The sequence below is a fragment of the Miscanthus floridulus genome, chromosome 7, assembly GCF_019320115.1.
Source record: "Miscanthus floridulus cultivar M001 chromosome 7, ASM1932011v1, whole genome shotgun sequence".
In the NCBI taxonomy this organism is placed as follows: domain Eukaryota; kingdom Viridiplantae; phylum Streptophyta; class Magnoliopsida; order Poales; family Poaceae; genus Miscanthus; species Miscanthus floridulus.
This window is the reverse complement of record NC_089586.1, coordinates 55854936-55870959: the sequence shown is the minus strand read 5'-3', so window position 1 is coordinate 55870959 and position 16024 is coordinate 55854936. Positions and strand designations below refer to the sequence as shown.

Genomic DNA, 16024 nt, shown 5'->3' with positions numbered 1-16024 from the left:
AAGAGCAGGAGAGAGAGGAGAGAGAGAGAGAGAGAGAGAGGAGAGAGAGAGAGAGAGAGAGAGAGATGAGAGAGAGAGAGAGAGAGAGAGAGGAGAGATACGAGGAGAGAGGAGAGAGAGAGAGAGAGAGAGGAGGAGGAGGAGAGAGAAGAGAGAGAGAGAGAGAGAGAGAGAGAGCGGAGAGGAGGAGGGCGTCGGGGTCGGGGAGAGACGGCGAGGGTTTCCTAGCGGGTGGGGCGTGCTGCAGCGGGTGTTGGAACCAATACGGACCGTGGATCGCAGAATCGGACGGGCAGGGGAATTCGGATGACGTGGACACCCTGAGGAGCGGCCAAACTCTTCTGGTTTGATAATAAGAGATGGCTTCCACCTCTGTTGCCTTCCTTTGTACTCTTGTCTGCTCCTGCTTTGGGCTTGCGCGTATTGGCCCGCAAGTACATAGTCACTAACATCCCCTCCCTCTTAAATTTTGGCTTGCCCTCAAGCCAATGTAGAGAAACTTTCATCAAAGATCATAATGCCACCAGCAATGTCCTTGGGAAAGGTCATCCAATGGTGAATCCTCCACCTGTTTAACAAGATGGTCCACGAACATAGCTTCCACTGATGCTAATACTGCCATGGTGGCTGGAACAAAATTCATATTCCTGTAATTGAATTCTTCACATGTCAATTGTTCGAAGAACTTCACTGCAACCTGATGGTATCTATAGAACTGAAAGAGAGCCACGGTGTTGGCAGCAGCTTAGCTCCATCAGACATGATCTCCAGTTGAACTTTGGCCACCACTACACAATCAAAAACAAGTAGCTGGCTGGCAACTGAACATGTCTCAACCAACTCATTGTTAATGTTAGCATAAAGTATTTCAGGAGGTGGCCCTGTTGTAGTTTGGCGATAACCTCAGTCTCAGAAATATTCAAGTTACTAGCAGTTGAATTGGTCCTCAATGAAGAAGTAGATGTGAGATGCTTACCAAAGACATGTCAAATTGAGTTCCAACCAAGTCTTCATATCAATATCTGTGACTGCAAAATTTTTGCTCTCAACCAACAACAATGATTTAGCAATCCAACATCAAGTGGCACCAATAAAAATTGCATCATTGATTATACTGTCAGCTTCACAAATGACACACCTATTTCCATATGTTTCAACCAGTAGTGACTGTAATTGATACACCTGAACGCTGCAAGCTGATAACCAAACACCATGTTGGTGCTGCATAAGTGAAGACGAGCCTGTGCACCATATATTGCGGCTGCCGTAATTAGCATTCCTTAGTTGCCATCCCGTTTGTAAAGCTTGACTGTAACAGATCTTGAAGGCGTCAAATGAATTACTGTCCAAAAATGACATAAGTTTGGCTCCTGGACCCCATATGATTCTTGACTTATCAAGGCCAAATGCTAATATGCTATTCACCATAAATTTAACTGAAGTTAAGCAAGTTTAACCTACACAAATTTTATAGCTGTATCCTTTTGTGAACGGAGTACTCAAATGTACAACACCCCCCCCCCCCCCCCCTCTATTCACAAATACTAAGCTTCTAGCTTCCAAAAAAAAATCTAGTTAAATTCTTGCAACTCTCGTGATCGCCAACTATTAAAATATTAACATTTGGAACATCAAAATATCATCTTGGAGAATACTTTTAGAAAACAATTATTGTAAGTTTGCTCAATTCTTTCATTCGCATCTAGAGTGGCTATTTACTATTGCTACAGTAGATCTGGACTTCGGTTTAAATTAAAAAATATATGAATTCAGATACAAATCGTCCCTAGCCCATAATTCCATCAGCCACCCCTTGATTTGGTATACCAGCGAAAAGACATTATAAAGTAAAATGTTGTTTGTCTCCGTTTGTGGTCGGCAGATATTCACCCTGTTCGCTTGATCGTTTCTGTGACTTATAAGTCAGCTAATGCTGTTTCGTTGTGAGAAAAAAAATATTGTATCATGACTGATAAGCATGGCTGATACAATCAAGCGAACAGGGTGATACCCTAGTCAAGTACAATACAATCCAGAGACAAAAATGACATAGGTATGATATCAAAACAGCTAAATTGATACCTAACGCATGCTGTAATCAAGATGTTCATCAAACACGGAGTTTCCGTACAAAATCAGTGCTTCAAAATAAAAAGAAGTGGGGCACCTATTTATCCAAAAAAAAAAAAGTCACAATTCAGCAAGGATACTTGCAAGCTTATCCACTTTCTGCACATCAAGCATAGAGAAACGGGCAACATCAGTTGTAATGATGTTCTCAAAAGGCAAAAGGCCGTCCCAAAACAATACTAGCCATTTTACAACTTCCATAGCAACCGCATTGTTTCTGAAGAACTAAAATGACTCACGTACGTGCTGTGGCTATGCCAACTTCCACATCTTGAGGCCAAGGCAACTGCATTGGAATCGGTGGTGACCACTGAGTTCACGATCTTAGAGCTGGCTTACAGCCGGTCTGGCTCATTACCACGAGCCCGCGCTCCCACAGGTCCCAGGTCCACCGGAGCTACAACATACAAGGTCTTTGGGTCTTACTCAACCCAAAAGACTAGCCTTATAGGTGAGGGTTCTCCCGCCTTATATGTTGTGCTTCCCCACCATCGCTACACGATGTGGGACTAAACCCCAATAATCTCTTCCTTAGTCACACATCGGGGTGCCCCCGCCATATGTGACGCTTGAGATTTTTTATCGGGTTTAGCTTTTTTTTACCATGCTCTCTGATACCAATTGTTGGAACCGGTGGTGACCACCGAATTCACGATCTTGGAGCTGGCTTACAGCCGGCCCGGCTCATTACCACGAGCCTGCGCTTCCACAAGTCCCAGGTCCACCGGAGCTATAACATATAAGGTCTTTGGGCCTTACTCAACCCAAAAGACTAGTCTTATATGTGAGGGTTCTCCCACCTTATATGTTGTGCTCCTCCACCATCGCTACACGATGTGGGACTAAACCCCAACAAACTACTCCTTGAAATGAACCACCTTGAAGAGCAAATAAACAGTGTCTTCAAGTAACAGCTACAGACCAATTGGGGTTTCCTCTTAAGAGCAACAGACCCACAGGAATCATTTTACAATAACCAACACAGGTATTGGCAAAATAGATGCAGACATCTGGCTACCCTACAAAAGTAATCAATACAGACATCTTTGAGTGACACAAAATTTGAAGCTGTGTATTACCATTGATGCTCCAACCATCTTTACTCTTGTTTCTTGATATTCATAATACTAGTGACAAGTTTAACCTTCTCTCCTTTCAGGGGAAAATGACAAGTTTAACCTTCTCTTCTTTCAGGGGAAAGCATAACAGACCCCTTTAAGAGCCATTTTTAGCGAGTACCCATTACTAATAAGAACTCGATACTTCCACTCATTTCTTCTGAGAATCTTATGTCATGGGTCCACTACCAGACCCATGAGAACTATGGGTGCCAACAGGCACAGTGCGTTGAGCAAAACTGAGCAATTGCTTGCGTTGATCCTCACTAGCCACTGCTGCCCGCGCTTCGCTGCGGGTGATTTGCTTGGTATAGAAAAAGGCTCATATGTCTAATATGTTTTCTTATCTTGTTGGTACGGAAGGTGATCTCAATGTTACATGGTGCCTATTCTAGACCAGCAAATCAATGACACCAGTAGGAACCCCCGTGGCAAATGGCACGGACGCTAAGCACAAATAACTGGTCATCTTGGAAGAATTGATTCATTCATTATTATTGTGTAAAAGGAGCATCAGAACAACAAACACATAAATATATATTCTGTAATCGAAATACTAATTAATATTCAAAGTATTACAAAATAGAAATCATTAAAAAGTCAAAGTTGCCTATGAACACATTATCTATAGTAGGTACAATCTAAGCCTTATTCTTTCTGTTTGAAGTAGGTGCTCAGAATTGACAGCACACTATGATAATATGCAACATGGGCATCACCACTCTTTGCTTGTAGGAAAAAGATCTGCGAAAAAAAGGAGAGCTATCACGGTGTTGAACAGATATAGTGAGTTAACTGAGTGAATATGAGACTTGTGCCACTGCATAGAGGTTTAGGTGGGTTCAGACTCCATATTGCATAGAAGCAACAAAAACTAAACAGGAAGGTTCTGTGAACTGTAAAGCAACAATGTATCATTTATATACCTTATTAAATGGTCCCTTTCAATGAGAATGGAGATTTCATGGTCTTATGGTGCCAGCAACTGTAAAAGCTTGTGACACTATTTAGGTAGGCAAGCTGAGATGTGTTTCTTTGTTTCAATGAACAGAACTATTTAAGTATGATATGTAGAGGAGGTGGTGCATATCAGTGTTCATTGTCAGGTGCTTTGGTGCAAAGCATTATCGAAACTTCATGCGCTCCACATAGTCAAATGCAAAGTATTGATAGCTTGAAGACTCATTATAACCAAGTAACCATGATGCATAAATAATAATTAGGCAATTTGGATGCCTCAATCTCATCAGTTAGAATGGTTGCATTAGGGAAAAAAAGACAGTTTGTACCGAGGCAATGAGATGAAGAGCTTTTTCTGTAGCGAAGCATAATGAACCTGGATGATGATATGGATCTTTTCGCTTGAGATGGCAATAGCTGTCATACTTGACTTGTCAACTACTCCAGTACCAATAGCCACCTAAAGAATTGCTAGCAGGTTCACCTGTTCAGTGTCAAGAGATATCGCACGCAAAGAAACTAAAATAACTCAACGCACCATCATGCATAAATAATTAGGTACTTTGGATGCCACAATCTCGTCAGCTAGAACGGACAAAATTACATTTTGTACCAAGGCAATGAGATCAAGGGCTTTTCTGTACGAAAGCATAATGAATCTGGATGGTGATATGTATAGTTTCACTCGAGATGGAAATGGTTGTCTTAGTTGAGTTGTCAGCTACTCCAGCCGCAATAGCCATGTAAAGAATTGCTACTACTCCGAGATAAGCAGTTCCACGTGTTCAGTGTCAAGACAAATTGCAGGCAAAGAACCTAAAAGAACTTTAGCCAAAAAAAAGAAGGAAAAGATAAGCAGCTGTTCAGTGTCGAAAGAAATTGCAAGGAAAAAAACTCTCAACATTTATGCATAAGATATGTTGTAGGATGATGCAACTATTTGGCCGTGGCATACCTATATACCTTTTTTTAATCGAAAATGTTAACATGGACATGAGGATCTCTGCTGTGCCGTGACGGCCAGCTTCTTTGGATTCAGGCATCCAGAGTTCGGATGCTAGTTCATACAGTGATGTCCAAACGCTATTTATAAACGCAAGATTGTTCATTACACAGCACAATAAGTTGTGAACCAAAAAATTATTTCTGAAACCTGATACTGTTGAAAGGAGAGTGTCCTGTAAACATGCACATAGAGAGAGTGAGTGAGAGAGTAGGCTATGAAATTAGACATCGTAACTTGAACCACAATTTTTTTTGCTACATCTTATTAATAATTTCATTTACAAAAGGGTAGCATGGGTCATTAAGTTTTAGATTGATACAATTAGAAGAGATCTGATACTTTGGGTTCGACTAAACACGTTAAGCTATCAGATTAATAAGGAACGCAATGGTATTAGCCTTGACCTTTCCCTATATATCATCTAGTTGATGATGTTTGGCAAGTAAGCTAAGACCATGTAGGATCTGTATTGGCATATAGCTAATTCCTCTAAATTGGTGTGTATATATATATATATATATATATATATATATATATATATATATATATATATATATATAGAGAGAGAGAGAGAGAGAGAGAGACTGACCGACATGGACGAAGTCAAGTCTGTTTCAATGAAGCCGGAAAGCAACTAACTATGGTAGGATAGGAACATTACCTGCCTTACCAAATATTGAAGGGAAATTCGCTCTTAGGCTGACCAATGCATTGTATGTTCTGCGGAAAGCAACTAACTATCGTAGGATAGGAACATTACCTGTCTTATCAAATATTCAAGGGGAATTTGCTCTTAGGCTGACCAATGCATTCTATGTTCTGGCAGGTAAATATTGAGAAAATTACTGAAAATTTTGAAACAATGTATGTTGCCTATTCTATCACCAATTTTGTGAAATTACTGCGAAAATATTGTATCATCCAGCTAAGGTGTGCAAACCTTTGGCATGCGCTCGCGCCGCAGCCTTCTTTTCTGCAATAAGAACGGCAATAAGCTATAAATGTTAGATATTTAGGAACAATCGTTGTACAGATAAATGTTCTATTACAGCGAAGCAAAAAAAATCCAAAGACAGTTCCTGTTCTCTGCTTCGCAAGCATTCAGCATTGTGATTTAGCATAAGAAAATGCAAGTTCATTTCCTTGTGTTGGATCAATTAGTAAGGCCATTTCTTTTTGTACTATCCTTGAAGATTATGTGTTCACATCACTGAATCTGAATTGCCAGCAGTAAGCCTATTTTTGTGACGTAAATTATGAATTGACATTGCACTTTGGCCTCTCAGTTTGAATATACTAACAGCCCATCAAAAGAGTAAACAGGAGGCAAAAAGTTGGTACAAATTACCAGTTTCGAAGCTATTCCAGTATGTTACTTTAACCCATCCTTTTTTTGCCTCATTCCAACTGCATAAAAAAATATGTTAGGTGGCTAGATGCTTAGCATATTCAAAGTACGTGAGGCATATACAGTAAACAGGGAAAACCCAGTTCATTGTTATGACATGTTTATAATGCTCGGTACATACAGAAGGGATGCGACATCAATAACATAGTGTTAAGTGCAAATTGTAAAAAAAAATAGCTCTTTATTTCCTACCTTCTTTGAGGTATAATCTTGCATATTATCACATAGGACATCCAGGAGTTGTAGAACCTGAAGCTCACTGAGCCTGCACCGTATATAGAACCAAGCATATAAATACAAAAGTAAGCAATGAAATATGTGTATATGGTAGATAAGTATGTGAGGCCACACGATGCTTGTGAAGAACTAAAGATGGACTGGTCTCCTTGTGGAATGTTAATTAAGGGATAATTCCAATAAATATTTGTCCAGTAAATATGTATGTGGCATGCAAAAAAAAAATTACCTGTAATCACTGTCATTCGCCTCCCTCCGACCTTTACAATTTAAGCGGCTGTGCAAGGCCAAGTGATTTGTCGGCGTCTCCTGCATTAGAGGATTCAGGAACACCCAAAAATTGATGGAATGGTGCCAACACCAAGAAACTAATATAATAATATGCTGCTAAGATTATGGAATGTTTGCTCTGTGAATTGGGAAAAGAATTCGTATCTGCCAAAGATAGTAAAAATACTATTTAATCGAAATAAAACCGTAATCAGCATTGCGAAGAATGGCTGAAAACTCAGAATCACTAAATTAAAGGCAACTGAGAGAGAAGCTATTGATTCACTTACACTCGAAATTCCAATCTCTAAGTCCGCCTGGAAAGAAGATGAAGAGACACATCAGAATGTATAAAGTGCGCATCACAAATTGCTGGAATAAAATGCAGCATACAAAAGACAAATCCCATTTGCCGACAATAGAAAGGCAGTAAGAGGTAGTGGCCTATGTCACTGGAACTCAAAATTGAGTCTTCCAAACAAACCGGTGTATTTCCCACTACCTGAGTCCAGCATCTCATTAATCCATTCAGGGTGAGGACAAACCGGCCTCTAGCAGTGGCAGTGGTAGGCAGGGGAGGCAGCATACTGCGTCCCAGCAGCAGCAAGGGCACCAAACTGGGGAGGACCACGTTGAAGGACGCGCTGGTGAGAACGGCGACGGACGGGATACGCGGCGCAGATCGAGGTCGTGGCGGCAGAAGCCTACAAACATGGGTAGGCAGTATTAGCATAGCAACCAGTATTAGCAAGCATACTCCTTTTGGATATTTCATCGAGCACTGCAATGGCACAGAACAGCGGGGCTGAGGAGACAGCAGTTGGGGAGCATGGAGTGATGGAGAGGAAGGAGAACGCAGGGAAGAGACGATGGCAGGGCAGGCATAGGCGAAGACGAAGACGAACCCACAAAATCGACGGCCACTGAAGTGGTGGTAGCGACCAGCGCACAGTGCCGAGTCGGGATGGGGCTGGGTCGGCCGGACGGCGGCGACGGACAGCCACGGGGTAGGAAGCTGGAGGAGCTGGACGGAGGCGTGGAAGGCGAGCGGGAGGAGGAGCGGACCTCCAACGTGGGACCCTTGGGCAAGAGCATCGCTGGGTTTCGCCGAGGAACCAGACTGGCCACGCTGCACCGCCGGCACCGCGCCGTGCCGAGGGGCACCAACCGCTCGGGCGTGCTCGCGCCGGTGCGCCGCGCAGGGGTCGGGTCCAGCCGTTGTACGCCGACGCCGACGGGGAGGAGTAAGAGTAAAAGTAGGCAGAGGGCGGTCGGAGATAGCTGAGGCGAGGCGGGTGGATGTGGATGGAGGAGGCGAGGATACTGGGGGAGCTAGAAGATGGAACCGAACCTGAGGAACACCCGATCAACTCCATGGCTGGGCTGCTGTCGTCTGCCACATCCCACCACCGTACACCGGCATCTCCATCCCGTTGTTCGCTGTAGCCCGCTAGTCACTCGACGGGAGCAGGGACGCCACGGGTCGGAGGAGCGGGTCCACGCCGCTGCAAGGGGCCGTCGTGGCTGCGAGTCGGGCCGCACCGCAGCCAGGGCCCGCCTCTATCGGGGAGCCGAGCGCGCGTGGGGGAAGGGGCCGACGCCGTCGGTCGGGGAAAGGGCGGATTAGCGCCGCCGTGGATCGGGGAAGGATCGGGGCCGCGCCACCGTGGGTCGGGGAAGGGGCGAGGCCGCGCGCCGCCGGTAGGGGAGGGGTAGCCGTCGCGCCTGTTGGGAGATGGAGAGGTAGAGGAGGAGGAGGCGGGCGGGGGAGGGGTGGCCGCCGACGCCGGAGAAACGACCGACAGCTGCAGCGGTGACAGGCTCATGGAGCTCGTCGGGGCTAGGGCTGCAGGGGGAAAGAGGGAGGAAGAGAGGAGGGGGAGGCCGGCGACGGAGGGACCGGTGGAGCTCATCTGGCTAGGCTTGGAGCCGCGTGCCTATGCGGCTGAGAAATGGAGATGGGGATGGGGATGGAATGGGGATGGGATGAGAACCGGAAGCGAGGCCGGGATGGGGCCAGGGTGCTGCATGAACGCACTTGCACATACAAATCGACAAGTGATGCATGCATGCAAAGCGAGTACGGGTCCACCAGCATGCATGTACGTGTTAGGCACCGGCCATGCATGCCGACATGCAGACCATCAGACACACCGTACTTTATTTAATGCGGCCACCTGCTTCACCTGATCGGTTGTGACGCGTCTCATCTAAGCCGTGGAATTTTAGATCCAACGCACAAAATAAAAAGAACCTACGTGGATACGCTGGAAGGCCGCCGATTCGGCGTGCCTTCATATCTTTAAAATTGGGGCCTTGTTTAAGTTTTTTCACTCTTTCTCTATCACATCAAATCTTTAGACACACGCATGGAGTATTAAATATAGATAAAAAAAATAACTAATTACACAGTTTGATTGTAAATTACGAGACGAATCTTTTAAATCTAGTTAGGCCATGATTAAACAATAATTATCAAATATAAACAAAAATGCTACAGTGCCAAATACTAATTCCTAACAGCGATCTAAACAAGGCCTGGTATGGGGGAGGCTGGCACGCAGAAGCTCTACTGGCATTTCCCTGGTTATAACTGCTGCTGCAGCAGGTTGCAATTGGGCAGTATGAACCACACTATCAAACTTAGGCCATGTTTAGTTCCTAAAAATTTTCACCCTAAAGTGTCACATCGAATCTTACGGCACATGCATATAGTACTAAATGTAGACGAAAAACAAAACTAATTGCATAGTTGGGTGAGAAATCATGAAACAAAACTTTCGAATCTAATTAGTCCATAATTAGACACTAATTATCAAATATAAACGAAAGTGCTACCGTAGCCAAAACCAAACAATTTCGGCGACTAAACGCGCCCTTACTCATGCAGTACTGTGTGAGCAGCCCGAAAAAGGCGTCAAATGATGCCTGCCATAGAGCTTGATTCTGCATACTGTAGTTAGAAGCCGCGTGCTGATCAGTGAGTAGAACTGTCGCTCTGTCCAGTACAGACTTTATGATGACAGAATCCCAATCACCTGCTGGGGATCCAAGGGGTCAAAGAGGTGGTTGCAATGATGAACACACAATAGCAGCAAGGCAAGCACTGAGATCACTGAACTCCATCCGAACAATACGTGTGGATACAGCTCTTGCAAGTCTAGTCATTGTCTCCGCTGCACTGATATCAGAGGGCATATTTTCAAATATGGATCTTAGATGCCGGAAGACTGCCATGCAAACTATCCTTGCAAGCTCACACTGCCTGATGTCACAAGTTCAAGGTAACGGGAAAGTAGTTTCCGGCCCTTTGGTAGAGTGACTATGCGAAGAAACACCAAATCATCATATGGAGACAGAGGTGAATTCTTATTTGGTGCAAGGGGATCAACTAACAGCAGTGATTCTGCAACTGCTCGAGGAGTCCCTGTCTTCTGTTTCTCAGTTGCAAACCACCATCTGGCTGCTGGCTAAATTGCAGCAGACGATCAATATCATCAACATCAAGCAGTAGGCAAAGTCCGTCTTCAATTGTGATCCTAGCAGCAAGCATGGGTTCTTGGTCAATAGGCTTTGACACAGATTTTTCAGCATTATCACTTGGTGCAGAGGCTTGTTCAACATCAAGAAGCGGACGAGGCCTACGGATCGAAGAAAATGGAAGCCTCCCAAGAGCATCAACCTGTAGATACGCATGTGGCTCATCCTTACTGCGTGCACGCGAAGATGGATCTCTAATCAAGGTTGGACAAAAGTGGTGCTTTAGTTGAGCACCTGCTGATTTTTTTGCTAAACAAGCTTGATGGTAGTAATCATCAATATATGGGTCATTGATGTGTGTGGCAGCTTGCTGCATCCTTGCAATGTTCTCGATTTCTTCAGTAGACATGTACTTGGATCTGAACCGTGGCCATCCATTATCCATCCTAATACTATTGAGCTCATAACCTTGGTGAGGATATCGCTGTCCCAGCCTTCCATGTTGCAACATTGATCTTGCTCTTGGATCACTCAAGTCAGGCATAGCAAAGTTTGCATTAAATCTACTCATCACTTGTGAAGGATGCTGAGGACCAAACATCTTCATGCTTTGTGGTGGGGAATGATGGGGACCAATCATCTGTGCATGTAGTTGTGAGAACTGTGGTGAGGACTGTTGTACTGGCAGCATTCCATGTTGACGAGGTGGCTGCATTTGAGGTGGCATCAGTCCATTGGGACGTTGCAATTGATGAGGCATCAAACCTGGCATAAACCTGGGACCGTTCCCATGCATTGATCCGCTATTTAAAACATGATTCTGTCTACCAAATGGAGGTCCTGGAGGTGTACCTCCATGATGGAACTGGGGAAGGGGTAGATCATTTTGTGCAGAAGACATAGGCAACTGGAATGCAGTGGGAGGAGATGGCATGTTCACATGATGTGTCTGACTAGGTGAAGAATGAGATGCTGCACCAGATGGTGGGTACGAAATGAATGATGACTTAGGCACAGGAATTGGTTCAGTATTACTGTACTGAGGCTCTTGTTGTGGGTACGATGATGTTCTATGTAAAGGAGATGGCTTTGCTCCAAGAATAGGTTCAACAGGATTGTACTGAGCATCTTGCTGTGGGGACGACGATGTTCTCTGCAGTCTAGAGTCAATGAAGTTCGCTGAATGGGGTTGTTGGGATCACCAATTCTTCTTATCCAACCCGTGATCAGTGTCCAATACAGGCTGTGTAGGCCAATATGAAGGTCCAGACTCTTGCGCCCACTCTGCATTAGAACCTATATATTGCAGAATAAGAATAAATATTAATTAAAGAAGCAGATGGAGAGCATTTGCCTAGTGCCTAAAACAGACGAGAACAAAGATTATCATGATCACTGGTTAACTGAAATTGTCATTCTAGCAATAGAAGATAAGAATATCATAAGTACTCCCTCCATTCCTTTTTATAACACGTTCTGGTTCAGCAGGAGGAATAAGGGTTGGTGTTCTTCTGTGTCTAGGTAGGTACCAAGGGTGAGCAAAACCTCTTATGTGTTTGTAGCGAGCTGTTTATTTGTAGTGTGGAGTGGCTTCTTGTGTTTTCAGTTTCCCTCCCTCTTGCTGAATTCAAATTTTGAAAAGCACACACAAAGATGCAGTGTCTATTTGTCTATTTTATCTAGTACAGTTGCTGGTTCAACCCATGTACCAAGCTATCTATGGCTGTGTTTAGTTTGTGAATTTTGGGAATTTAGCTACTGTAGCACTTTCGTTTTTATTTGGCAATTAGTGTTTAATTATAGACTAATTGGGCTCAAAACGTTCGTCTCGTAATTTTCAACCAAACTGTGCAATTAGTTTTTTTTCATCTACATTTAATGCTTCATGTACATATCGCAAGATTCAATGTGATGACTACTGTAGCACTTTTTTGCAAATGTACTGTGTGGGTTAGGTACCAGCTGCTGTGGTAGCGCCCCCCCCCCCCCCCCCCCCCCGTACCTACCTGTACCTGTACCTATTACTGGCACCATAGCTACATGTATAGCTGACTTGCTTTTCACAACTTTTCTCTTGACTGTACTACTTGTTGATCAGGTAACGTATATTCTACCATTCTAGCCCATCGTACAGCGTATATTGAAAACACTAAAGCTAGCAAAAAAAATTATATTACCCCCCTTAATATATATTTTCTAAAAAAATTTCATGTTTTGTCTTCTTTTTGTACCAACTCCTAATAGAAGGTTAGTACTCAAGCTTCATTACATAGCATTGCAAAAACATGCAGGATTACTGGACCGTCTGAATCAATTGTTACCCATCAGAGGTACACCGTTCAACCTTAAAGTAGTCATTATCCAATTCGTTCTCTTTCTACAGTCCTAACCATACGTTTATTACATAGACTCGCTGCTTTTGGTTTACTTGACCTCCATACTACTACTCTCCTCTCAATCGCTTGGTACCTAACTTCCCTCCTGGCTTTCACTTGATTCTTCATGTGCACTGCTTGGTGACGTGGTCTTGCATGGAGAGTTGACCAACTTCTTTTTCTTCTTAGCTGTAAAATTTGTTGAAAGCTAATAAGATTTTTTCCTAGATTCATTTGTTACCTGTGCATATCTTTCTCGCCATATGTTTGGTTCTGCCACCTGTCCTTGCTTCATTCGTGTGTCCTGAGGTAACATGGTGCTTCTCACCTGTTTTAGCACAATGAAAGAATTAATTTCTCTTATCGTATACAATACATTTATTTGAACTATATGTTGCTTGCGTTGGTGCAAGTATCCCTTACCTGTTTCACATTAGAAGGTCACTGCTTCTGAACACCCCATCCCACTTTCATGACCACAGTGTGTCTCATACGTTCTTCTCCCTATCTCATCTGATATTTTTGCTCTCCTTATTCCTGCCATACTTGCTAAAATTATGATTGTATCTATTCTATTAAACTTTCATCAACATAAGTTCATCTTGTAAGATACCTAATGGTGTCCGGTTCACAGGTCTTTTAGTGCCGCATCGCTGCGGTGGATAATTTATACTCCATGCACCAGTTTTGCTCTGCCCTTCTGTCAGCATACACATTTTTTGTTTAATTCAACAAGTTAGCAGTTTGTAATCCTTAATAAAATTCCAACATCAACACCAATTCAACCAACAATGTAATACTGTGGTTTCTCTCTATCGAGCAAAGTATCCTACATGGCCCTGATAGTGTGTTTTTTACCCTTTGTACCTTTTTACCAACCTATCCTATGCATATTTGTTTCTAGTACATTGATAGTTAGCAATAAATTATACCAAGTCATTTGTCTAATACCTTTTTTTCCATCGCGCCATCTGGTGCAATCCCTTCAGATTCGTTGTCACTTCCTGCATTTTTTTCGGAATATATTAATAATTTCATAATATGCATTGAACTAAAATGATACTGGTTGAGCAGTCATTTCTTACCTGTCAGGTCTACAACATTCTGTTTCATTCCTTTATCCAGTGAAGTTTCCCCTTTTTGGCTTGTTTTATTTCCTTCCACATTTACAAAATAGTATCATTTCATCAGCTTCGTCATTTTTCATTTGTATTTCATAGATAGGTTCCAAGCTTTTTATTGTTACCTGTCCATGGAGCAGTCTGTTCCTTTTCGCTTGTTTGCTCGTTTATTGTATCATCCACTCCCATGCCTCTTTTGATTTCTACAAACGTTTGGCATTTATGCATATAGAATAACTTGTATGTAAATAATTATTGATAGATAGAATATCACAAACTTCTTTGTTAATCCAAACATCACCTGATCTCATATGTTGATAGTTGCTCGTCCCTCCTCCCAATTTTTTTCTTTGTTTGCAATCCCCACGGACATCCACCTTGTTACTATTTTTTTTTTCACATCCTCACTGTGTCTGTCACTTATGTTACAGAGTTGTTCTGCAAGTTCTGCCGTTGATTTCATGATCTTACGCTTATGTTCATAGTTCTCCTCATCTATGTAGTCAAGCACCTGTTCCAATAATTTTAACTGGTTGAGATTGTGAACATTGTATAGAGTTTTCATTGATCCCAAAACTAAACCATTGAACTTGTGAACATTGTATAGAGTTTTCATTGATCCCAAAACTAAACCATTGAACTTACATACCTTGTCAAGTTCATACTCGGCACCTATTTTCGTGAATGCAGACTGAAACGATCCCGATTTCCTCGAAGGGAAATCCACAGATTCGAAGTATAACGTAATAGTCCTAGATGATCATCCCATTACATTATCAAATAACAGTCGATATCATAGTCATACATCGAATACCTGTCTTAAAGAGAGTACGAATAGCAAGCTTTACTCATTATTACATCGCCACTTGGCGGAATCACTCATAGCATACAACATCCAGAACAGCTTCAAGTAGAAAGGTAGCGGGCGTCGACTCCATCTTCTCAACCAAACTTGAGCGCAGGAACAAGACATCTAATCCTCCCAACCGTCTCCCTGGTAGTCATACTTAGACTCGGAACCTGTCAAACAATTATCAGTACGATTTGTACTGGCTACTGGCTCCCACCCTATGCTTTGCGTTTGCTTTGTGATAGTGGAATGCAAGGGTAGATCTAAAGACCTATTTGTGGATGTAGTTTTCCTATGCGAGTATGTCAAGTTTTAATAATAATTCATCAAGTTTCAACACATCTCGTCCACATGTTCTCCCATCCCATCACACACATCTCACCTCTCTCTAGGTGATAAGGACGACTCTCGCTCGTACCTTGCCTCATCGGCCAAAGCCGAAAACCAACACAAGAACCCAGGGGGAGAGAAGAAATGACTCCACTCACTAATCAAGGGAAGCGTAGGTCAAAGCAATGTCCATATCCGAGGACATGACTATACGTATAGATCGATCAACTTTGCAGAGTGTGTACACCTGGAACCACAAGATCGCCATCATCGGCTGTGCCCCGCCTAGGCTGATACCGGGCTACCTTCCAACCGGTGCGATGCCATCCTACCACTCAGCCTCGGGCGACCCTGGAGTTGAAAGTGCATCTAGCTCTTTAGTGGGTTTTGGATGATTGAATGACAACGTGATTAAAGGACTAACCCGTTTGCTAAGTGTGGACAGGTAATAGGTTATCTCACAGGTACTTAGTGAAAGCCAAAATGATGTGTTGTTGTATAAACAATCTAGTTCAAGCACAAGACAACAATACAAATGGAATTCATGTGAAGGCTTATTTATTGTGGGATTTCAATGTACTATGTGAAAGTAAGCTCGTGATTATTAGTTAATGAGACATGAGGGATTGCATATGGAATGGTCTCATATTTGAAGCTTGCTAAATTAAAATGAAAAAGATAACAATACATATGAATAGATGATTCAACAACAAGATGTGACTTGATGGCTTGAGATGGT

The 16024-nt window shown here is 43.0% G+C and overlaps 1 pseudogene; it reads right to left on the bottom strand.

Moving 5' to 3' along the window:
• Positions 1-505: 505 nt before the first annotated feature.
• LOC136465543 (protein PAT1 homolog) lies at positions 506-14294 on the bottom strand (annotated as a pseudogene).
• Between the last annotated feature and the right edge of the window lie 1730 nt (positions 14295-16024).